The sequence below is a fragment of the Saccopteryx bilineata genome, chromosome 8 (assembly GCF_036850765.1).
Source record: "Saccopteryx bilineata isolate mSacBil1 chromosome 8, mSacBil1_pri_phased_curated, whole genome shotgun sequence".
NCBI lineage: Eukaryota > Metazoa > Chordata > Mammalia > Chiroptera > Emballonuridae > Saccopteryx > Saccopteryx bilineata.
Genome location: NC_089497.1, coordinates 76,521,917 through 76,546,895, shown reverse-complemented (window position 1 = coordinate 76,546,895; position 24,979 = coordinate 76,521,917). Strand labels below are relative to the sequence as shown.

At 37.8% G+C, this 24,979-nt stretch overlaps 1 protein-coding gene across 3 annotated transcripts in view; it reads left to right on the top strand.

The window, feature by feature from the left end:
• KCNMB2 (potassium calcium-activated channel subfamily M regulatory beta subunit 2) overlaps positions 1-24,979 on the top strand; it is a 299,201-nt gene that overhangs the window by 69,911 nt on the left and 204,311 nt on the right. The window contains exon 1 of one of the 3 annotated variants that reach the window (XM_066241102.1): positions 10,218-10,309. The exons of the other annotated variants lie outside the window; for them this stretch is intronic. The gene's annotated coding sequence lies outside the window, so the exon portion shown is untranslated. Of the gene's footprint in view, positions 1-10,217; positions 10,310-24,979 lie in introns of those variants that run through there. 3 annotated transcript variants of the gene reach the window in all.

Sequence of the window (24,979 nt, the reverse complement as noted above, 5' to 3'; positions counted from 1 at the left end):
GGCCGCCCACCACCCAATTTTAAATATCTTGTTTCTTCAAACTCACTCTCAAATATTGACTTCTTTTGTGTGTGTGTGTGTGTGTGTGTGTGTGTGTGTGTGTGGCAAAATACATAAGAAAAAATTTACCATCTTAACTATTTATAAGTGTACCATTCGGCAATGTTAAGTATATTCTCATTATCATAAAACCAATCTTCAGTACTGTTTCATTTTGGAATCATTAACTATTCCCATTAAACAATTCCCCATTCCCCCTACCTCCATCTAGTGCAAACCACCATTCTTTCTGTTTCTGTGAGGTTGGCCACCTAGATAATCCACATAAAGTGGAATTATACTGTATTTGCCTTCTTGTGACAAATTAGTGTTGAAAACTACCCCACTTTTCAATAACTGGGGGGGGGTGTCTTGTAATGTATGAAAATAACACAAAATTCTTTGGATATCATAGTCTTAGAGTCAATGACTGTCCATGTCCACAGGTCACTAGAGGAAAAGCTTCTATAAAGATTACAGAAAAAATGAAAAACTGTATTATTTCTCCAGCCTCTTCTCAGTAAGGGTTCTCCTTGTAAGTCACAGGGTTAAGAAAATGTAGAGAGTGCACAGAGAAGTACCTCATTCTGTTTTGCCTGGGGCCTTGTCTCCTCCTCTGATATGCCCAAACCTACAGCACCACAGTAAACCCTGCACTGTACTTCAAAAGCAAGCTCCTTAGAATTTACAAGTCAGTGAGAAGGTTCCTATCAGAGGGAGTGGAGAACTACCAGTGGCACTCTCAAGCAATTAGTTGGGGCCAAAAAAGAATAAAGGCAACAAAAGGAAGTCATTATGCAAATGTAAGGCCAGTAATTGCCCATCTTGAGTAGCCTTGCCAAAGAATAGAGGAGAGTAGCTGACTGATGGGTTCCTGCCAGGCTGAGTTATTAGACTTCTCTCTAATTAATAACAACCTTCTGCATAATTTCTCCTCAACATGGCTTACTAACCATCTTAATATTGTTGGGGGGAGTGTAAGAAGAATGGCTCACAAAGGACACCCTGGTCACAGCTCAGATAATTTAGCTGGTATAGTAGAGGTCTGGAGCACAGGGTGAAGTAAAGTTCAAAGAGTTTGAAAAATTGCCAGTCTGGAATAGATAAAATCTGGTGTAGCTAGAGAGCAGCACGAAGCCAGAGTAAACAAGGATCAAATCAAAAACATTTGCCCCAAAATCTTTTTTTGTGTGTGAATCATCTACTAAATTCATGGAATAATCCTCGTTGCTGGAAGATTGTTAATGAATAGAAATCCTCAGGGAGTTTCTAGAAGATGTGACAGGCAAATGATCAACAATTTCAATAAAGGATGTTAATAAAATTGGATGTCGCCACAGAGCACTGTGGGATGCTTAAGACAACCTGTTGATAAGCTCTGGGGGAGAATCTCCAGGGAATGTGGTATCTAAGTAGAAGCAGAGGCATAAGAAGTCAACCAGGTGGGGAGAAGTGGGTTTTGGCAGAGAAAGCAGCATGTACAAAGGCCCTGTGGCAGGAGAGAAGTTGGCATGGTGGGTAAAGGACAATATTCAGTAGAACAAACATGAAGTAAGTTAAGTGATGAAGTTGGTAAGGCCTTCACACTTTAAAGAATACCAAGGCACCTAGAGGGCTTTTAAAGGCACAGACAATTGGTTCTGATCCCAGAGTTTATAAAGTTTTAGGTCTGAATAATTTGCATTTTGGCAAGCTCTGAGGTGATGCTGATGCAGTTGATCTAGGGACTCCATGGTAGGAATCACTAATAAAGAAAACGTAGTGCACTTGGAGACTAGAAAGGGCTGTATGCACACCTGCTCAATCATAGCCATGATAGTAAGCAAATGGCAGCAACCAGGTCTAGAGAGAGCTAGGCATGGGGGTGTAGAGGAATAGAGATTATACAACTGGCAGTTCTCAATGACCATGGGGTCAAGGGCAATGGGGTATTCGGAGTGTAGTCAGAAGGTTGTGTTACTCCTTGTGACAGGGAGAAAAGGAGGAGCAGATTTAGGGCAGAAAATGGCATTTCAGTCCTGAGGGTGGTACTTATGAGTTACATAAGTAAACAGTAATAATCAAATGGATGTTTTTCAAATGGATGTATCAAATGAATGGAAAGTATGTAATCAAATGGATGCCATTTAGGAGCTAAAGGAAATAGAAAACTAGGCTGAAGACGCAGGGTAAGGTCCTGGGAAAATGCAACATATCATAAAGGCAGAGATTGAATCTGTAGAAATAGGCCGGAAGGCAGGACATGTAGAAAGAAAAAGAAGAAACCCTGGAACAAACTCTTGACAGGAAAAACAAACACATAAGAATTGGAGGAGTATGCAAAGAGAACGCCAAATATAAAAGACCAAAACAGTCAGAGAAGAAAGCAAAGGTTCCCAAGAAATGCAGCAAATAGAAGAGTTTCCAGGAGGGAGTGCTCTACAAACACAGAGGGGACAAATGGGAGAGAGTCACCAGCAGCCACCAGCTCTAGAAATGTGTGAACTTGGGGAGGGCACTTTGGTTGAATAGGAGCAGTAACTGACACAGTACCAGGCTGATGCTTCCATATTCAGTGCAGTGGAAATTCTATTGTGAAAAGAAAATTCTACTGCTGATTCTCTAGTTTCAGCACCTTAATTCTATGCACAGAGACATTTGAAAATGTCAGGTCTATCGGAAAGCAAACTTGGAGGCTTATAAGAGAAACTGACATTGTACATAAATTGGTCTGGAAGGAAGATAGTGATTCTAATACAGTTCAAAGCCCCAGAGCAAGAGTTCTCACACAGAGGAAGGAGGCTCAGAGCTATCCTGAGGCAAGGGCGGCAGCCTTTTGCTGGAGGAGCTCAGTAGGCTAAGCTGACAACCAAGGCTCTGCTCACTTTCGTTCAGGTCCATCTGGTTTCTTGCTCTTTTTCTCTCGCCTAGCCTCAGTGTGCCCCTCAGCCTCGCCCTTCTTCCCCAGTGAGCTCACCCCTCTGGGGCAAAGCAAACACCAGTGCTGATTGTAAACACTACTTAGGGGTGAGATAATTAAATGATAAAGCAGACATGCACTGGCGTGGAGTGTCACAATAACATGGGGACAAAACAGACGAAGTCACATATAATCAGGAGAAATTATAAAATTAATTTCAAAATACAGAAAATAATGCCCCACAAACCGAGGTTAGCTGAATATCATTCAATAAAGAAACATGCTGAAAGAAGAAATGAAACCTGGGAAAACACACAATGTGACCCAGAACCATGAATATTTCATACAGCCAGCCACACTTTAAAACATTTGAAGTCCACATTACTTTCTTTTCATAACCTAAGTTTACCCTATGATTTTAGTTCAAAAGTTTGAAGATGATTTTAAATGTTTTGTGGAAAAATATTTATTTTTCCTTTTATTATTTTTTGTTTTTGTTTCCTTAAAGAACTTTATATTTTATTTTTCAATGGCAGTTGGCATTTAATGTTACTTTATAATAGTTTCTCATGTACAGCAATTGTTCTGGCATACAATCTGAACGATTCAAGTTCACACCAGCACAATACATAGTTATTAAAATAACACTGACTGCATCCCCTACACTGACCTTTACATCCCCATGACTATTTTGTAGTGACCAATTTGTGCTTTCGCCTTTTTCACCCCGCCTCACAGAGCCTCCCCTTGGGCACCATCAGTTTGTTCTCTGCATCTATGAATTGGTTTCTGTTTTGTTTGTTTGTTTATTTTGTTCTTTAAATTCCATGTAGTAAGTAAAATCATATGGTATTTGTCTTTCTCTGACTTAATTCACTTATCATAATATTCTCTAGGTCCAACAATGTTGTCACAAATGGTGAGATGTCATTTTTTTTATAAGTAATAGTCCATTGTATATTTAGGGAAGAGCAAAAGTAGGTTTACAGTTGTGAGTACATGAAACACAGTTTATTCTTGTATTATTATCTATTACTTATTGTATTATTTGTAATATTAGTCTTATTATTATTGTTATTATTTTGTATTCTTACTTTTGATTTATTTTTTAGGTAATAATGACTGGTAATTTAACCAATGACCAACAAAAGTGAATACTTAAACCTACTTTTGCCCATCCCTGAATGCACCACAGCTTTTTTATCCACTGGTGTATTGGTGGACATGCATTGTTTCCATATTTTAGATGTTGTAAATAATGCTGCAATGTTCATTGGGGTCATATATCTTTTCAAATAGTATTTTATGTTTCTTCAACTATAGACCCTGAAGTGGAATTACTGGGTTATAAGGCAATTTTCTGCTCAATTTTTTGAGGAAACTCTATTCTGTTTTCCATAGTGGTTGTAATAAGATGCATTCCTTCAAACAGTGCATGAGGATTTCCTTTTCTCCACATTTTTGTCACACTTAGTGTTTGTTTATTTATTGATAATAGATTCTGACAGGTGTGAAAAGATATTGTGATTTTGATTTGTATTTCTCCGATTATTGATGATGCTGAGCATCTTCTCATATGTCTATTAGACATCTTTGTGTCCTGTTTTGGAGAAGTGTCTATTCAGGTCCATTGCCCACTTTTAATTAGATTATTTGTTTTTTTTATGTTGAGTTGTATGGGTTTGTTATACATGACATCATTGTATAAGTTGTATCATTTGGCAAATATCTTCTATCATTCAGTGGGTTGTCTTTATTTTGTGGATGGTTTCCTTTGCTGTGCAAAAAGTTTTGGTTTGATGTAGTCCCATGTGTTTATTTTTTCTTTTATCACTCTTGCCCAAAGAGATAGATCAGAAAAAATATTGCTATGAGAAATGACTGAGATTTTATGGCCTCTGTTTTCTTCTAGAATTTTGATGGTTTCAAATCTTACATTTAAGTCTTTAACCCATTTTTAGTTTATTCTTCTATATGGTACAAGAAAGTGGTCTAGTTTTATATTTTTCGCATATATTTGTCTAATTTTTCCAACATCATTTATTGAATAGACTGTCTTGACTCCGCTATATGTTCTTGCTTCTTTTGTTCCACATTAATCGACCATATAGAGCTCTCTATTCTGTTCCATTGGTCTATGTGTATTTTTATGCCAGGACCATATTTGTGGATATTTTTAAATGAACTAAAGCAGCATAAATGTAACTCACAACTTTGGGTGAAAAGATTTTATTTTTAAACTTGGAGAAATCCAAAAAGTTTTCATTTTAACCAAAACTTGCTAGCATTTACCTTAATAAATCATCATTTGATTTTTTGGTAACTAAGTATATTTATCTTGAAGTTACTTGCCTTTAAGAAAGCCCAGAATCTGGTCCTGTTGCTTGCTAACTTATTTGATATAAAGCAAATCATTTATCCAACAGGTTCCCAGTAAGTAAAATCACTCAATTTAATTAGATGATCTCTAAGGTCTTCACTAGCTTAAGAATTCTGTAAACATGACTCATTATACTGATAACTCTGAATAATGCTTTATAGTCAACAGATTCATAAAGTTGACAAAAGCTTAGACATTATCAAATTCAACCCACTTTGTTTTACTGATCAGTAAAAAGAGGCTCAAAAGATCTAATACCTTGCCTACTGTCAAGTAGTTTTTTAGGACTAGATACAGAGTCTAATTTAGGACCAGTATTATTTCCACTGCAGCATAGGGCTCTTATAGAAAGGTTAAGATAATACTAAGGATGAGCAAAGAAACTCAATGGGGAGTCAGGTTTAAGGAAAGAGACAGTACAATGGCCAATGGGATGCATTTCCCAGGAGAGAGATCTTTTGGCAAAGTTCTAAAGAATTTGAAGTGTATGTAATGGTTGAAAGGAAATGAATAATTAATTAAGAAATTAAAATAAAAGAAGGATTGTGGATAGGGTGTGTTATTGCCTGCTCAAAACTAATGTTTTTGTGTTCAAAATGCATTTAAAATGTCTTCAAACCTCTGATTGCAAAACCTTGCTAATTTCCAGTTCTTAAAGTGCTCAAATTTCAGAACTACAATTACAGCTATGTGTTTCTCATTCTTGGTAATGGAAGTATTTCACTGTAGTTGAGAATTTATACATAAGATTGCCATACTAGAAAAGAAAGTTAGCATCTGGCCTTCAAAGTTGGTGCAGAAAATGTGTGTACATGTTCATATGTTTCAGATTTGCTAATTGATTTATCAACAAATCTTGAAGACAAAGAAATCATTTATAATTCCTGAGGTCAAACTAGTGAGTATCTAACAGGAGTAATTTCCTACTGTGTTCTGGTATCTTTTTAACACAATCTTTTAAAAACAGAATTTCCTTAAAAACTTTAATGAAAAGAGTAAAGCAACATGTGTGGGATCTGATCCATGTTGCTACTCAGTTTGCAGGAGTGACATTTCTGTGTTAGTTCTAAGGTTCTCCTTTAAATAAATTTCAGTGTGGATGTGGTAGGAAACCCAGGGACCACAAAGGGAGTAAGAGAGCTAAAATATATGAGTCCATCATATGAATCACTCTAAACAAACATGAAAATATATATTGAGAAGAAATGAGATTGTAGATAGCAACAGGATATAGAGACTCAGAGGGAGATAAGAGCAAAACAAGACAGAATTAGAAAATTAAATTTAAACTTCTAAAGGAAAACAAACAGCACAAAAGTGTTTTTGGGGGAAAAAATAAGACTTTTAAGAAATTTGTAATCCAAGAAGTTTTTATAGTTTCACCCACAGGCTGGTAAAAATCATTTCATATGTCAGGACATAGTGTTAAAGTTAAAATGCTCAAATTGTTTCTTATTCTCTTGTTTTAAAGCAGCCATAAAATATATGTAAGGTTGATTTAATAATCCCCATTTCATAGATGGAAAAATTGAGGAAGAAAAGTAATTTTTCATGACACACATACAGATTGATACAAAACCATTTGTGAAAATGGAAAATGGGGCCTAAATATCTTACCTCCCAATACATTTCTTTCTCACTAGTCTAGGTCAGAGTGAATGACCAGAGGAATAATTCCATTTCTTTTCCTAGAAAGATTGTAGAACAAGGTAGACATCCATCTATCTCACTGAGGACATCTGCCATGAGGCAGGGTAGGCAGACATGTTTTATTTTTTGTTTTGTTTGCCTAGCTATTGGGACTCTTTAAGGTAGTTTTTATAGAGTGTGTGTTATGTTCTAAAAGAAACATGAAAATAAATAAGAATTATCCAAGTTCCTATGATGCACAGTTAATTATGACTAAGATATTAAAATACTTGCTTCTGATTGTGTTTGTTAATTTTCTTTTAAAATCATTGTGCTGTTCTAAAAAAATATTGTTATCATTTTTAAAAAGTTAAATGCTTTCAAAAAGTGTAAGGGTAGAAATTTTAAAATAACTCCCTTAAAAAAATACATAATCATTCTTGATATTTTAAATGTGTGTATATCTATAGGGAAAAAAAGATAGATAAATTTATGATAAAATTATAAACATTTTATAGATAGTATTTATAATTTTAAAATAATACATTTTATTTCTATTTTTATAGGTAATAAATAAAAAAATAGAAAATAATTTAACCAATACAAAGTTTTTGCTTTTTCACATTTAAAAAAACGAATTACTTAATGTAAATAAAACTTGGGTTTTATATATTAAATATGTGCATCTTTTCTATGTGTCAATCATTCCTCAATAAGTGTTTTTTAAAAAATCAGCACAATTTAAATTAGTACAACCACTAAAGAATAAAGTATGGTGGTTCCTCAAAAAATTAAGATTAGAACTACCATATGACTCAGCAATCCCTCTACTGGGTATATACCCCCAAAACTCGAAAACACTGGTACATAAAGACACATGCACCCCCTGCCTGACTAGGCAGTAGCACAGTGGATAGATAGTCAGACTGGGATGCAGAAGATCCAGGTTCGAAACCCTGAGGTCACCATCTTGAGCGCGGGCTCATCTGGTTTGAGCAAGGCTCAACAGCTTGAGCCCAAGGTTGCTGGTTTGAGCAAGGGGTCACTCAGTCTTCTGTAGCCCCCCATCTGGCACATATGAGAAAGCAACCAATGAACAAATAAGGTGCTGCAACAAAGAATTGATGCTTCTCATCTCTCTCCCTTCCTGTCTGTTCCTATCCATCCCTTTCTCTGTCCCTCTCTCTGCCTCTCATACACACAAAAAAAGACACATGCACCCCCATGTTCATCGCAACATTATTCACAGTGGTCAAGACATGGAAACAACCAAAGTGCCTTTCAATGGAGAATTGGATAAAGAAGATGTGGTACACATATACAATGGAATACTATTCAGCCATAAGAAATGATGATGTAGTATCATTGATGGACCTTGATAACATTATACAGAGTAAAATAAGTAAATCAGAAAAAGTTAAAAACTATGATTCCTTACATAGATGGGATACAAAATTGAGACTCATGAACATAGATAAGAGTATAGTCGTTACCAAGGGGAGGGAAAAGGAAGGATAGGGAAGAGGATGGGGGAGGGGGAGGAGTATAAAGAGGGACAAATATAAGATGATGGAGGATGATTTGACTTTGGGTGATGGGTACACAACATAATTGACTGACCAAATGTTGTGGAGATGTTTGCTCAAAATCTATGTACTCTTGTTGAATAATGTTAATTTTTTAAATTAAAAACAAAATAAGCACAAATATTCAATAATACTTTTTTACTTGTTTTGGTGGGGCTTTCCTTCTAACCACCACCATCATCATCACCACAAAGTTACTATTATTAGGGCTCACCATGTTTCAGATACCATATTAAGGTTTTCTTTATATGAATGATGCTATTTTATCCTCAGAACCCATCTGACCACTGTTGTGTGCAGACCCATCTATCCTATAGCATCTCTAACTTCACTGATTTCAAGATAAAGACAGACTAGGTGCATAGTTAACAAGACTGGTGCAGGGAACCACATTCTTGCATTCAGGGACAAGCATGTAGACTTTTGATATTTACTGTCACTCTCTTTATGCCTCCTTCCCACTTACAGCTCAAAAGTGAGAAATAAGGAGGTTAAGAGAAGGTAATCTGTCTGCCTGACATACAAAAACCCATATATGTAGAATTAAAGTTACTGAAAGAAAATTCAAAAGAGATTTGGAAAAATCTCAGTGCTGCTGCCATTTTCTATTTTTCTATGGCTTTCCACAACTTTTCCTTAACTGTGACCTCTTTTTAATTTAGTCTCAGAGAGAGGAGAGGCAGTGAGAATTTTAAAAAATGGAGTTTGGGAAAAAAATCCAGAATTTGAATTGGGAAGTCTCCAAAAGACATGGAAGACATCTTTTATTGTATGCACACCATGCGGCAAGCCCTCTCACATATACTACTTCCTTTAGACCCCTGACAAGGTGAGACTTATAGTACCTTCTGTTTAGATAAGAAATTAGGACCAGGAAAGATAAATGACTTGTCCAGAAACACATAGCCAGGGATGGGAACGACTGAAATTAAAATTTAGCTCTATTTGATCCTAAAGCCTACATCCTAAAAAGGGTTCTGTAATAGTCAAGGTGAGGATGCAATAGTCATCATACATTTGCTCAGCGGATACCTATAGCATAGCTACCAGATGTCAGGTTCTGAGGACACAGAACAGAGCATTGGGTGGCCCTTGGCTTCAGAGTTTGCAGTCTATGGTGGTGGAGGAAGGACAGTGAGGTTAGAAGACCTCATACCCTCCCTTCCGTTCACTGCCGGTATTACAGATATCTTTAAAATACAGAACTGCAGCCCTGGCCAGGTGACCCAGTGGATTAAGCATTATCCCAGCATACCAAGGTCCCAGGTTCAATCCCCAGTCAGGGCACCTACAAGAAGCAATCAATGAGTGCACAACTAAATTAAGCAACTGATTGTAACAATGAATTGATGCTTCTCTCTCTCTCATTCAATGGAAAAATAAAAAATACAATAAATAAATTCATCTCCTCTAAGAGTAAATGGTGGAAGTCACATGGATATTGAGATTTAGAGAACAGAAGTCTCCTCAAGTAGCCTGCTCAGTTGTGCCAGAGGATAGAAATGTAAATGAACACCTAAATGACTAAATATGTCACTCTTGGTAAAAGATGGCTGCCAGGTGTTGCAATCTAAGAGTTATAGACTAAACACCAAGAGGGATGGGAATCATCAGATTAGAAGTAAATGGGTAAAATAAGACTACCTCTATGATATTTTATTGTGAAGATTGATTAGAAGATGAAAAACCTAGACCCAAAGGTACTGCTGCTCTCCACAAACAGGCTGGAGAAGTCCAAAGTCTAAATTACATACAAAAATAAGGGCCACAGAAAACGTAAATGAATTTAACTGCCATCATCTCTAAACCATATTTTCACTAAAGCTTACAACCTACTTCCTTGACCCAACAAATTGTTAAAAGTACAAATTTCTTGAATAAATTTTACTGAGACCAAGAGTTGTTTTTTGTGGGAGAAATGAATGCCTTTTGTTTCTCATAGACAGAACCATGATTTTTTTAGGGACAGAGAGAAAAGCCCCTTATGTAATAATATGCCCTGTTTTTCCCCTCTCTTCACTCTATTTCTCAGCTGAGAGCAGATCAACTATGGAAAATATTTCTGACCAAATAAGAGCAACTATGATCATCATTTACTGAACATCCACCATGTTCAAAGTACTGTTGCGAGAGCTTTAACATATGTCTCATTTAATCTTCCCAACAACCCTAGGAGATAGACATTTTTACATTGATTTTTTTTTCTTTTACTCTTTACTGGAAGCAGAACTCTTATTGTTGACTTTTAAACAACAAAATTTCTTCATTTTAGTTTAAGATTTATCAATACTTCCATTTTTCTGTCTTCTGCTTTATCAAATAATGCCATGAACTTTTACTTTTTTTTTCAATTACAGTTCACATTCAGTATTGTTCTGTATTAGCTTCAGGTGTGCAGCACAGAGGTTAGATAGTCATACACTTCACAAAGTGTTGCCCTGATATTTCCGGTACCAAACTGGCAGCATACAGAGTTATCACAGTATAATTGACTATATTTCCTATGCTGTACTTTACATTTCCATGACTGTTTTACAACTACCACTCTGTAATTTTCAATCCTTTAACCTTTTTCACCCAGTCCCTCAATCGCCCACCCTTCTGGCAACCATCAGTCTGTTCTCTGAGTCTGTTTTTGTTTTGTTTGCTTGTTTATATTAATCTTTAAATTCCACATATTAAGTAAAATCATTTAGTATTTGTCTTTCTTTAAACCAACTGAATTCACTTAGCATAATACCCTCTAGGTCCATGCATGTTGTTGCAAATGTTAAGATTTCATTCTTCATACCCAAGTACTATTCTATTGAATCTATGTATCACTGTTTTTTATCTATCGTCCATTTAAGGGCATTTGGGCTGCTTCCATAGCTTGTCTGTTGTAAATAACGCTGCAGTGAACATGGGGTGCCTATATTCTTTCAAATTAGTGTTTCAGGTTTCTTCAGATATATATCCAGAAGTAGAATTACTGGGTCATGAGTCATAAGGCAGTGCTATTTTTTATATTTTGAGAAAACTCCCTGGTGTTATTTATCCATTGTGGCTGCACCATTCTGCTTTCCCATCAACTCTGAACGAGGGTTCCCTTTTCTCCACATCTTCACCAACACTTGTTGTTTGTTGTTTTATTGATGATAGTCATTCTGACAGGTATGAGGTGGTATCTCATTGTGGTTTTAATTTACATTTCTCTAATGGTTACATTGAGCACCTTGTCACATGTCTATTGGCCATCTGTATGTCTTCTTTTAAGATGTGTCTATTCAGGTCTTTTACCCATTTTTTAATTGGATTGTTGGGGAAGGGTGGTGCTGAGTTGTATGAGTTTTTTATAAATTTTTCATATTAATCTCTTATCAGATATATCTTTGGCAAATATGTTCTCCCATCTAGTGGGTTGTCTTTTCATTTTGTTGGTTTATTTTGCTGTTTAAAAGCTTTTTAGTTTGATGTAACTCCATTTGTTCATTTTTTGTTTATTTGTTTCCCTTGCCCGAGGAAATATAACATAATATATATATATATATATATATATATCACTAAGTGATATATATATATATATCACTAAGAGAAAATGTCCAAGATTTGGCTCTTGTGTTTTCTTTTAAGAGTTTTATGGTTTCAAGTCTCATTAACTCTTTTGAAAGATAAAGAAACTGAAGTTGCATAGAGAAATTATTACACGCACAATGGTATATTTCTACACTTGAATATTATGCAGCCCTCAAAATAATATTTTCAAAGAGTTTTATTGGACATGAGATTATAATGAAAGGTATATGAGAATTAAGTTTATAACTTCTACGTATGCAACTAAAAATATGTCAAAATTCTAACAGTTGCTAGATGCAATAATAGAATTATTGATGATTTTAATACATTTCTATATAGTCTTTTAATTTACAAAAAAAAATGACAAATTTTTATTTCCATTATTTTTAGAGAAAAAAATTATATCCAGGAAATACAGACAAAAGTGTAGAGCATTTTAAGAACAAGGACATAACTTCTGGCTGGCATGACCTTGGATGGTTTGGTGGAAGATAACATATGGTACAAACCTTGGAAGAGAGACAGGACTTACACAGGCTGACACTGGAACAAAGAGGAAAGAGGGATGTAGTCCAGGCAAAGAAGAGTAAAGCAAGATTGATAAGAGTTTGGGGCATGTGAAAAGAAGTTGTGATAGAAAAGACCCCAAACAGGTGGAAGCCAGTTTGGAGGTACCAGTACAAGCTTGGTTAATAGAGTTTGGAGTTTGATAGACAACGGCAAACTTATGAAGGTGTTTTTGGTAGGGCAGGGCCATGATACAAGGAATGCTTAAAGACTTACTCTACCAGGTATATACACAATGAATGGATAATATAAGAGAGTACATTGAAATAATCTAGGACTGAGATAACAGGGCTCTAATTAGCTTGCTGGCAATGGAAACGAGGAGGAAGGAACAGGCAAAGTCCCCTCCTTGTCACTCCAGCCTAGCTCCCCACTCCTGCCTCTCTAGCTCCAACCACACTGGCCTTCAGCCACACTGGCTTCCACTCTGTTCCTGGAAGCAGCTAAAGGCCTTCTTGCCCAGGGTCCTTACACATCCTGCTCCCTCTTCCCTTCTCTAACACCTTTGTTCTTATTTTATTCTTTGGGTCTCAACTTAAATATTTCTGCCAGGAGTGTTGTCCGGGCCCTTTCTGCTAGTAGAGACTAGAGCTTCCTTTGTTCCAGATAGAACCTTGTACTTTTCCTTCATCACACTCATCATAATCAATAGCTATAAACTAACATTTATTGTGGGTTTATAATATCAGTTATTACATTACATTCTTTACAAGTATGTACAAGATCTCAGTTTCCCCATCTGTAGAACAGGATAATATTATTGCCTTTCTCACAGAGCTGTTAGAAGGATTAAATGACTTAAAGGCTTTAAACAAGACTGGCACATAGTAAGTGTCTGAAAACTATTATTAGTTGTGTAATAATATATTTTAAATCTGCCTCTCCACCTTCTCTGTAGGGGCAGGATCTGTCTTAAGAGATGGAGTTTGTGTTTACCACTGTTGGCCAAGTGCTTAGCATGGTGCCCAGTCACTGTGGGTGCCTGGTAATATTAAAATGACTGACTGAACAAATGAAAGGCTGAGTCTAGAGCGCTTACCACCTAATACCACCACCACGCACAGAGTACTTTAGCATTTATGATGCATGTTGCATTATTATTTTGATTAATTCTAAGCACAAATTCAAAGGAGGCGGAGAAGGAACTATTATCATTTTACCTTTAAAACTGATGAATCTCAGACAGTTGTTTACTCTAGGCCATATGGCTAAAAAGTGGTAGATCCAATAGGAGAAAGAACTTAGCTCTCTGTTTGCAGGAGGCCACAGAGTGTCTTAAAGACAACCAGGGGAGAGATACTGTGCATGGGGTCTAACCCGTCCCACTGACGATGCAGTTCTGAGTTGCCCAGTTATAAGCTCTGGCCTTGCAGTGACTCCTGAAAACCTAACTGCTGCTCAGCTTTGCTCTGCTTCCTTCTCTGAGGCACTTGCTGGTTCCTTTCTTGTCAAAGTACTCCTTACTAACCCCACTGCTCACCCCAAATTTGAGTACAGCATCACAGACCAAGCCTGACACCAACCTAAAGGGCTTTAATTAGACCAGAGCAAGGTAGAACACTGATTCTTTCTTGGTTGGATATAAGAAGAAAGAAATTGAATGATTTAACTGAGTTACAAGCCTGATTAATCAGAAGAACAGTTGTCACTTTAAAACAAGTGGCATTGGGATAGCATTTGGAAGTGGAGTTAGCACGCAGGAGAGATGTCAAGATAGTACTGTGGGAATCATCTATGCAAAGGGAATGATGGGATCCAAAGAGTCCAAGTCCTGCGCAATATCATTTAGTTCAGGGCTCTTCAAATTGTGTTCCATGGTGTGCCGGCATTCTGCAAAGGGGCATCAAGCCCAGCTGCCTGGCTTGGGGCCTCGGGCTCTGCTTCAAACAGCACAGGGCCACATTTATCTGATTTACATTGAATTTCAGTGTCAGAGATTGTTTGATTTAAAAAATTACAGCTAAGAGAAAAATTTGGAACACCAATTTAGTAGATATTCTCTCTCCCTGTTCTGCTACCAATGCTTCTTACAATATCTTGGCCCCCACACAGAGAGATAGACAGCAGGAAAGCATTGTTCATGTGAATTTAGTTCTGATAGTAAAAGCACTTGGCACCAGGGACTCTAACTGAATAATATTCAGGTGACTCATGTGTGATTTAGAAAACATTTTTGATGTTCCAGTCTGGCTCCAGTTCATTGAATCAGTCACAGGTTCAAACTGGTTTACTAGGGTTTGATTTTTTAAAAACTTGGTTTTAGTTTCATTTCCCAGATCAGAAGAAAATAAAAATAATACTGTTTGGATTTGATTTAAGGTTCAGCAAGCTTGTGTAATCACTCCAGGTTTTCACTCATGGTTTGCCTCTGCACCAACTTCTGTTCTGGAAAAAAAAATGCCCTCTAGATATGTCCAAATCAATACTGGTGGACTGATTCAAGGCCTGCACATAAAATGTCATGATATGACATCCATGATGTCATGGGATTCACCCCAGCTAGCCCTTTCCTTAAGTTCTGGGCAGGTCTTCAATCTAATCTCATAGGGAGAACATCTGCCCAGGAGTTCTCCTGAGAGAAGGTCCAGATCACAGGATACCCAAAAGACAGTAGCACCACAGGGTTGAGAAATTACATCAGATGCAGCTGCCCACTTCAGAGACCCAAGTTCCATGTGGATTAGCACTTCTTTGTTATTTCTATCCGGGCCCAATTCCCAGAGCTGTTAGCTCATCCAAGGTCCCTCATCCATAGGAGACTTGAACAATGCCAAGGCAAATTTGAAATGCCATGAACATTCAAGCAAGGACAGATCCTAGCTCCCCTTTAATCAAATCTCAGAGAATTAAAAACAAAATAAAACCTGCTTCCAGTATATCTATTTTTTTATCCTTCGATTGGTTGATACCCAATCTATGATCAGCTCAATTTTTTTAATGTTTCTTGTTATTGCCTTAGATTTTTGAAAACACACAGATTCATTTTTGCAGCTGCACTATGTCTGTGCTAAAATATCTGACTAAAGAAAATTCTACTGTGGAAAATGTGTAATGTTGCCTAGAGTCAATTTTCTATTTTAAACATACTCATTGAGATAGTACATCATTTACCCGGTGTGATTCATTTGACCTCTATATTAGTAATTTGCATAATACCTTGAATGTGAGGTTTCTTAGAAGAATTCAAATAACTTTCCATTTTTGAACCTATACCGAAAGTTCTATCAGGAGCGTAGAGAATAGAGGTCGCCACAAAGGATGCCATGCCTTATTACAAAGAATGTGAAATACGGGAGAGAAGATAAAACCAGAAGTCAAACAGCCTTGGCTTCAAATCCCAACTCTCCACCTACTTGGTGGGTGAATCGGGGCATCACTTAATTTTTCTGGACCACTTCCTCTTCTGTCGTGAGGATTTAAAGACACACTGTGTTGACAGACCTGGCACATAGAAAATGCTCAACACACATTTGCTCACTTTGCTACCTTTCTCAGATATCAGGGGTCATAAACTTCTGTTGCTGACAGTGTCCACTCTGGCAATATAAAAGTTCTTGCCAAAAAAAGGGGGGGACTTGAAATCAGAGAGATTTCAATTAAAACAGTTTTGCCACTGATTAATTGTCAGACCTGAGCAAGTTATTTAACATTTCTGAGTATCTGTTCCTCATTCGTGAAGTAAAAATTATAATGAAGTTTTCTACATACAGCTGTGGGAAGGATTAAATAAAATAATTTAAATAAAGTAACTGGCTCATGATTAGCATTGAAAGTGGTCATTATTACTATAAAACAGTAGTGCCTTACAGTTGTCAGTGGTGAAATTCAAGATTATAAGAGTAATTTAGAAAAGCTTATGTCTCCTTTGTAAAATAGTGAACTACTATTAATATTATCTTATTGATTGTCTCATTGAGGTTTAAAGACTTGAGTTAGCTAGATTATTTACAAACTTTGAAGTTTATTTTATCTCATTTCTATTAAAATCCAAAGCTTTTGAAGTATCCGGAAAGGAAAATTGAAATTCTTTATGTTCATTTAGGATGGCCCTAATCTTTTGGTTATCGCTAAATGTTTTCCCTTACATGTACAACTACAAGAAGAATATTAAGATCAATTTATACTACATCCTTTCATGAATTTTGCCTTTGAAACTACTTTGAAGTCTGACTATGTAGCTTTAAATATCCATTTAGGGAGTTATAATAAAATGTCCTAAGAGGACATTTTTCTGTTCCGTCGGGAGCTTCATCAACAGACTGATGCTGTAACTCAAAACCCTTAGTCTTTATATTTTTTAAGGGACTTTCACATATGTTCTCTTAAATGCATCAGAAAAGTATCTCATTTTGGCTTATCTCACTTTGATAATAGCATTCTCTAGGAAGCAACTTTCCCCCTACTATTCAAGTACTTCCTCAACTTTGTCCCTGAAAACCTTTTGTTAATTTTTCTCTCATCAGGCTGATCATTTGATTTAAGGTCGAAGGTGTAAAAGAATGGACCCGTGGCTGCTGATTACACTGCTCTATCTCCATCGGTGTTTTATGAGCCCATTCAACCCTGATTATACTAATCTGATAACATTGTATTTGAATTGGTTGTTGCTTCTCAAAGAGAAATGATTGTGTTATGGAGATACCACTCTGTACAATCCAGAATGCTGGTCTTGTATTTAGTCACTGATTTTCCAAAGAAAAGGCAAGAATATAAATTTTGATAGAAGAAAAATGAAGCTTGAAGTCCAGAAACTGGTGCAGAAGACCACTGTGACTGCATGGAAGCAGCCCTGTGAATTTTCTGACCAACACCCATGAGTGCCAACAAACCATTTAACTAGTTTTAATTAAGATAACTGCTTAGCTCTAAATTAACTACACAAGATCTTGCTCCATATTTTTAACATTTAAAAGATTACATTCATATCCATATTTCTAACGTGAGTTTAGAGCTAAATTATCATGTGACTGTTACAGCTACTTTTCCCACCCGGTCCCCACCCTTCTTCTGACACCCTCCTCCTTAAACCCTCCACTCTTGGATTCTGCACCAATGCTTAATGCTGAAAACAGGAGGGAGTCAAGAGCACTTGGCTTTCCTCTGTGAATAGCAGTTTCTATCCCCACTTGATTTTGTTAATGAATATTTCTTGTAAAGGAAACCTGTGAAAGGAAAAATAATTATTCTTGTTTCCACCAATGAAAGTGCACTTAATTTATCATTTAACTTCCTATAACACAGACCACAGATCGGAGAATACATGAGGTCAAATACTGGAGAAGGTAGGTTAGCCATCACTTCTGAGATAAGAGAATGAGGTTTAATGATTGTGATCTAGCAATATTCTCAGTGAATTACAGTCTAAAACTATAGAGGAAATAACAAGGTTTTGTAAGTGCCCAGTTCAAGGTATGATTCAAATGAACTGAAGAACCATTATTGGGAGATGACACTACAAATAGACCCACTAGGAACACATAATAGACTACACCATGTGAGACCACCTTCCCAGCTTATCTATTAAGAAACAATATATAGTCTTATGGGCTTTGGGGGGAAAGTAATCATGCTAGAGAAAGAAATATGCTCAACGCCTAAGTCTTTTAAAGAATTCTAGTTAGGTTGCCCTAGACAGAATATGTCTGATTGTGTATACTTTTTAACCATTTATTTATATCTAAGAAAAAATACCAAGTTTTAAATTACTCATGGTCTGCAAGTATGGACTACTTATTAGCACTATAAGATTTCTGTCCAATTAAGTACTTTCTTCTGACATTATCTCAATAATACAACATTCGCTTGTTGACTAAAGTAAATTTAATTAATTGAATTCAATGTATGTAATAAACATTTTCATTCAGAACACTCCTTTTCTTTAATATTTTAAATGACTCTTAATTATCTACATTATAACTCCAAATTCCTCATTCCAAGCCTTAGTTAGCTTGCCAAACTTTTATTCTTTGATTCTCTTTATGCATTTTTTAGTCATATTGAATTCCACACTATTCTCCAGATGGCCCTAAATTTTCCTATATTTGTACATTTGTTCACACCTCTTTTTTTAACTATGATTTGTTTCTTTATCATAAATAGTAGGTTCTGTGATAGAGCAAGCAAAAATGAATTTAAAACAATTCTGGCTCTGGCCGGTTGGCTCAGTGGTAGAGCATTGGTCTGGCGTGCAGGAGTCCTGGGTTCAATTCCCAGCCAAGGCACACAGGAGAAGCGCCCATCTGCTTCTCCACCCCTCCCCCTCTCCTTCCTCTCTGTCTCTCTCTTCCCCTCCCGCAGCCAGGGCTCCATTGGAGCAAAGTTGGCCCAGGCACTGAGGATTGCTCTGTGGCCTCTGCCTCAGGTGCTAGAGTGGCTCTGGTTGCAACAGAGGGGCGCCCCAGATGGGCAGAGCATCGGCTCCTGGTGGGCATGCTGGGTGGATCCCGGTCGGGCGCATGCAGGAGTCTGTCTGACTGCCTCCCCATTTCCAACTTGAGAAAAATACAAAAAAAAAAATCACACACACAAAAAAATGCCGTAAGAAAAATTAACACAGACAGAAGGGACAATCTCTACTGGGAGTTAGGGTTGTAAAGAGCAAATTCTTTGTCAAACATCTGAGTGGCTGGATCAAGTTTAAGATCAATGTTACTGGACAGTGGACCTGGCCCTTTTGGTCAGGCTAGGGCCGGCCAGTAGTGTGTGCATTCTTGACTTTGTGCAGGAAAAATCTCACAACACAAGTCCAAGTAATTTTGAGAGTAAGTTTAATAAAGCTGTGGACAGTGAAACAAGGAAGAGTCTAGAATAGAAGAAGCTATTCTAGAGGCTCCTTTGGCTCACTGGGAAGTCAGAGAAAAGGGAGCCTTGGTGACAAGATCAGAGGTTGGCCTGGGACAAGTTGCCACTATCTACTATGCCTGTGGAGGAAAAAGAGGGGATGGGGGATAGGAAAGGCATGGACATGCTCTCTGGACGGAGAGCAAACTGGGTCCTCCATCCTAAGGTCTTTTAAGGGTGGAGATTTTAGGAGAGTTCTCAAGGGAGGATCTCAGTAGAATATTCATTAGTTCTCCAGGTGTGTCCTTTTAGGGTTGTGGTCTCCACTGACTGGTCAGCACCAGGGCAGGTGATCACTAATACAGCTGGTCCTGAGGTCAGCTGTGGCACTGCATACTTGGTTTTGCTGCTTTTCTCAGCCTGTAGCTAAAACACAATTGAGGTCTAGATTATATCCTTAGGGGTTCATGAATAAGGGCTATTTGCTGGTCCTTGTTCATGCCTTTGCTAAGAGGTCTAACCCTGTGGTTTTCAACTGCTGGTCTGTGAACCAGTGCCAATCTGCCAGAAATTTCATGCTGGTCTACAAAAGAGTTAACCATCTGATATTGTATGAGGATTAAAGACTAGCAGTTGAAAACCACTGGTCTAATCCACATGACTAGTAACATGCCAGAGGAAGAAAGGTCAGGGAAGAGTCTGAACTGCATGACCAGAGATATGAAATCAGGGGGTCTAAACTGCACGACCAGCAATATGCTAGTAGATGAAAGGTTACTCTGTGGGCAAGATCCTTTTCTTCCCAGTTTTTCCTATTGCTAGGCACCAATGGGCTTTCTGCCCTCATGGCCTTCTGTGTCTATCCAACAGTCCTTGCTCTGCTCATATCTGTTTTACTGCCTACCACATCAAGACCTATTTGGCAGGTCTAATTTGGTTAGGGTGCGGATGGGCCTGCTTGGAAAGCATAAGAGACATTGAAATCACATTAGGATTTTTCTATCATGAATCAGGGAGGTCTAGAGCAACATAACCAGGGTCCTGCTCTGGGGAATAGGGCGACCAATGTTCTAAGACCACAGTCATCTTTGTATTTTGTTATGTAATATTTATTGATTACTTGCTGTGTGAAAAGTTTTGTGCCAGCCATTGATAGATACACAATGATAAATAAGAAATTCTGACCTCAAAAAAATAAGCAGTGATCACAAGTAATTCAAGAAGTAAATGTAAGGCCAAGAAGGAGAAGTGGTGAGGTTTGGCTTGTGGAAGTAGCCAATAATTCTGACTCTCCAATGCTCAGGGAAGATCTCACCCTCTCTAAGAACCCACCATATTGCTTCTCTCCTGCCCTTACTTCCAAGTGTGAATGACCACAAAGTCCACTTCCCTGAAGTTACTTTAAGAGACTCTGCTATCATTGAACAATTTATGTTTATGTGAGGACCAGGATAAGCAATGTGTTGTTAGAGGAGACCTACATGCATTTCCGTTTCCTCCCTTCCCAACAATTTCCTTCAATACTCTCCTAACACCCACTGCCAACTAAACTTACAATCTAAGTAAAAATGTGTGTTTGAACACACAACCAATTCCAAAATGTTTCCTAGGATCCCATTCCAACAAGATTGCCACCCCCAATCTCCCTCATAAAGCCATCACCAATGCCAAGATAATGGACTATTTAGATCTGTTGATTCAAGTCACAGAGAGATTGACCCCTTCTAAATTATTTGCTATAGTTTGTCACCTGAACCCCCACTAGGCTTAGGTTAGGTGTGGAATATCACAAACTCTTTCTTGAAAACAGTTGTGTCAGCTTCTTATCCTTATACTATAGGCTTTGGATTCCAATTTATAGTAAATCCAAGGAAGTGACAGGACAATGGACATTATGCCATTCCTTCTATCCCTCTCTCTTCTTTCTTTCCTATGTCTACCTTCCCCAATACAAAACAGAAACTACTATATGTATTAGTAGATGTAAGTTGACATGCAGAATGGGGACCTGAGCTTGCGCTCTGCCAAGCAATATGTTCTACAACATCAGTGGGCTCTTTTCTTTAGGTCAGTAATGTCAGATTAGTTTTTAGAAAAATTTCCATGAATGCCTAACCAGCTTTAGTGTTTTAAGAAGCAAATTAAAATTGTCTGGAAAAGTGAATTTATGTGGAATACCTTCTTTGGTAATGATCAGTGAGTAAGGCAAAGACAAACCTAAGACAAAAGTAATGTTTCCACTGTCTCCTGATGGAAGTTTAACTCTCAAAAGGATTCAGATAACTGAACTTCAAGAAAGGCTAAGACCCTTTCTTTTCTTCTTAACATGGTTCTTAAAGGTGAAAATTGCTTCCCACATAGTACCCAGCTGTCCTGCTGTCTTTTCCACTTCAGTTTCGTTCATCCCTGTGACTGATAAACCTCTCAGTGCCTTCTGAGATTCATCTCGGTAAAGATGTCATTCACACTGGTGCTTCCTGCCTAACATGGGCCAACAAAAGGCTGACAAGTTATTAGTGTTATCAGTCATGACTGTGCTGGAAGACTGGCTTAGAGAACCCAAGCTTCTTAGTCAAAGGAGCCTGTATGAATTTTACCCCAACACCCACAGCAAGACAGCAAAACTACCCAATGTCTGCTTATGTATCTGGCAACCCTGATTCCTTCTTACCCATGTTTGGGTACAATTAGCTTATGGTAGACGCTGATGGATGGGTGGATGGATAGATAATCATCCCTTCACTGGAGCCAGGTATTTAAAGAATTAAAAAAATGAAACTCAAATCTCAGGTGTGCTGTCTGTTGCAATTCAAATTTAAGGATTTGGTGGAAAGAAGGTAGGAGTAAAGCTCCTAACTAAAATTTAATTTATGGATTTCAGCTTCTCTTGACACTCCTTTGGCTAACTACTTTGGATTTTACTAAGGAGTCCAGTGTTTTCATACAAGGTTCAACCCATATATAAGCATACCCAGCATAATGAATCTAGATGTTAACTCTCCCACAGAGGAAACAGCAATTCTAGTCACACCTCCATGGCATGCACTGTTTCCAGCTTTGCCTAGAAAATGTTTTCCATTAATATAAAAATATGGCTTATTTAGTTTGCATTCACTGCAACAGGTTGACAGTGCAACAGGTTTTGGAGCAGTTTAATTAAAATCATGAATTATTCCACATCATCTGGGAGGCAAAACCATATTATTCTGATGCTTTTGTTTCCTTTTCAGCATGATGCCACAGGAGATGTACACATCTCAAAACAGAAGCTCAAAATGCAGAGCCCCATCTGACTGTTGGGTGTTTCCCTCTGCCTTTATCTCCATAGAAAACAAGAACATTACAGCACAAAGACTGCCTAGGTCAAGAAAAAAAAGGCAGCTCACAGAGTCCGCTCAGAAATCCCTGGGATCAAACTAAGATCCAGAGTGTGGTTGGGTTCAATGGTACAAAACCCAATGCTAGACTCCTCAACAGCCGAAATGAATAGCAGCCATCTTTCTGATATGAGATCTTAGGGGAAATCTATAAGAAGGTGGGAGGGGCAGCTGAGATTAAATTTATGGAGTGCCTGTGGGTCTGCAGGCCTCTGAACTGGTGAACTTTAATGCAAAGGGCTGTGAGATGGAAGATGTGAGTGTCCCCAGACCCGGGGTGAAACAGGAGACCTGGAGGCAGGGGAAGGTTCAGGGACGCAGGTTTAGTCCAGTGGAGAGAAAAACTTTCCCCTCTCCCTATCCACATGGAACATATTTGGGCTCCTGGACAATAGAGATCAAAATAATTGATCTCTGGTATGGAAGTTTTCAGCTTTCGGAAATGGCAGGAGATGGTGCCCTAGACAAGGTCATGCTCTTCTGCAGTGGAAAGGCTGGAGGAAGGCCAGCCATGCCCTATGCACAGAGACTTGCTTGAGCAGGTGCTCAGCAGCCCGGGAGATGAGCCAAAGTACCTGCTGGGAAGGGTATTTTACCAGTGTGCTTGAAATGGGGAAAGCTATGAGCCAGCACAATTTGGATACAAAATATTGATTTGTTCTTCTCTCTACCAATAGGCTTGCAAGGCCTGGGGACATGTAGGTTACTAAGATGAGTCTCCAACAGACATGCAATTCTGTTCTTCAATAATTATAACATCCCTAACATAGGTACATATACAAAAACATATACACATACACTTCATCTCAATGAGCTCAGTTTTCGTTCAGCAGGCAGAAGGGAAAACAAAAGATAGCTTTAGATGTAGATGCAGTAGAATAGCTCTCAGAAGTTCTATTTCACAGATTTTTATAAATTAATTAAAGTATCATTTGGCATCCTGCAATATTCCCCACACCAGGTTCTTGTCACTCGTAACACAGCTCTGCTCAGCCTTTTGTGTCAAAAATGCCTTCTTCGCCCACACTGCTTGGCAAGTCAGAGAATGAGAAACTTCAGATACCGATCAATATTCTGTGTCTCTTTCACAAACCAATCACTCACACCTAGGGTCATATGGCCACATTTCAACATTATATTTTTAGCACAAAATTATTTTTCAGTTTATTATCATTGTCAAGATCACTGTGTGATAAATGATAAATTATTATAATTATAAAAACCCGACACTTCAATTATTGCTTGTTACCTATTAATTCCTAGTCATTAGTACACAAACAATTATATTGCTGGAGTTTCATAACTTCATTGACATCACTGTTGTTGAGATGCAGAAAGGACACTCCACTTGCGTACCCCTTTCAGGGCACGGCTGGTTCTTTGGTACCAAACTACAGTAATGTTGGCCTTCAGGTTTACTATTAAACATAACAATTAATTCGCTGTCTGAGTGCTTGATGTGGTCAGATTCTGTGACGTAAATCTGACAAATAAATCACGGTCTTTTTTTCCCCCAATTTTTCAACCCCAACCCAGGAAATCATAGCAAATATTTCTTACACAAACTTTCCTTTGATTTAGGAGAATTATGTCTCTCGAAGGTATCATCTAAAAATGCAAACAGAGGGACCCATGCCCTCATGAATTGTCTTTTGAGATCACTGGGTGTTGGGAACTTAAAATATCCCATATAATGAGAAAGAACAAGTGCAATTCCTCAGCCTCCTTCATTCCATGATGCTTTCATGCGCCATGACGCTTTCATACGGAAGCGTTGTGTTCTGTGTTCATCTTCATGGAAACAATGTGCAACACTAGTCTAGTAACTTGAAGAAGCCCTCTGGAACCTCTATCCAAGAACAGAGTTTCTTCTTAACATTGCTTTTTTATTTTCATGCGTTCAGGAGTTTCTTCTGACATAGGAGTGAGCAGCAGTATCTTACAACAAAGAGAAGTTTTGGAAAGAGTTATCTCATGACAACGGAGGGGGTGAGCAGCTCCTTCACCCATATCTAATAACCCTTAGAAGCTACCTAATTAACTGATCTTTAGTCTCCTCATCTTTACGGTGAAATTAAAAAATGAGAGAATTTCTGAAGTCCCACACCATCTGATTCTAACATCCTATGGGTTGGTGAATGTAAATGATCTAACATAAGTAAAATGA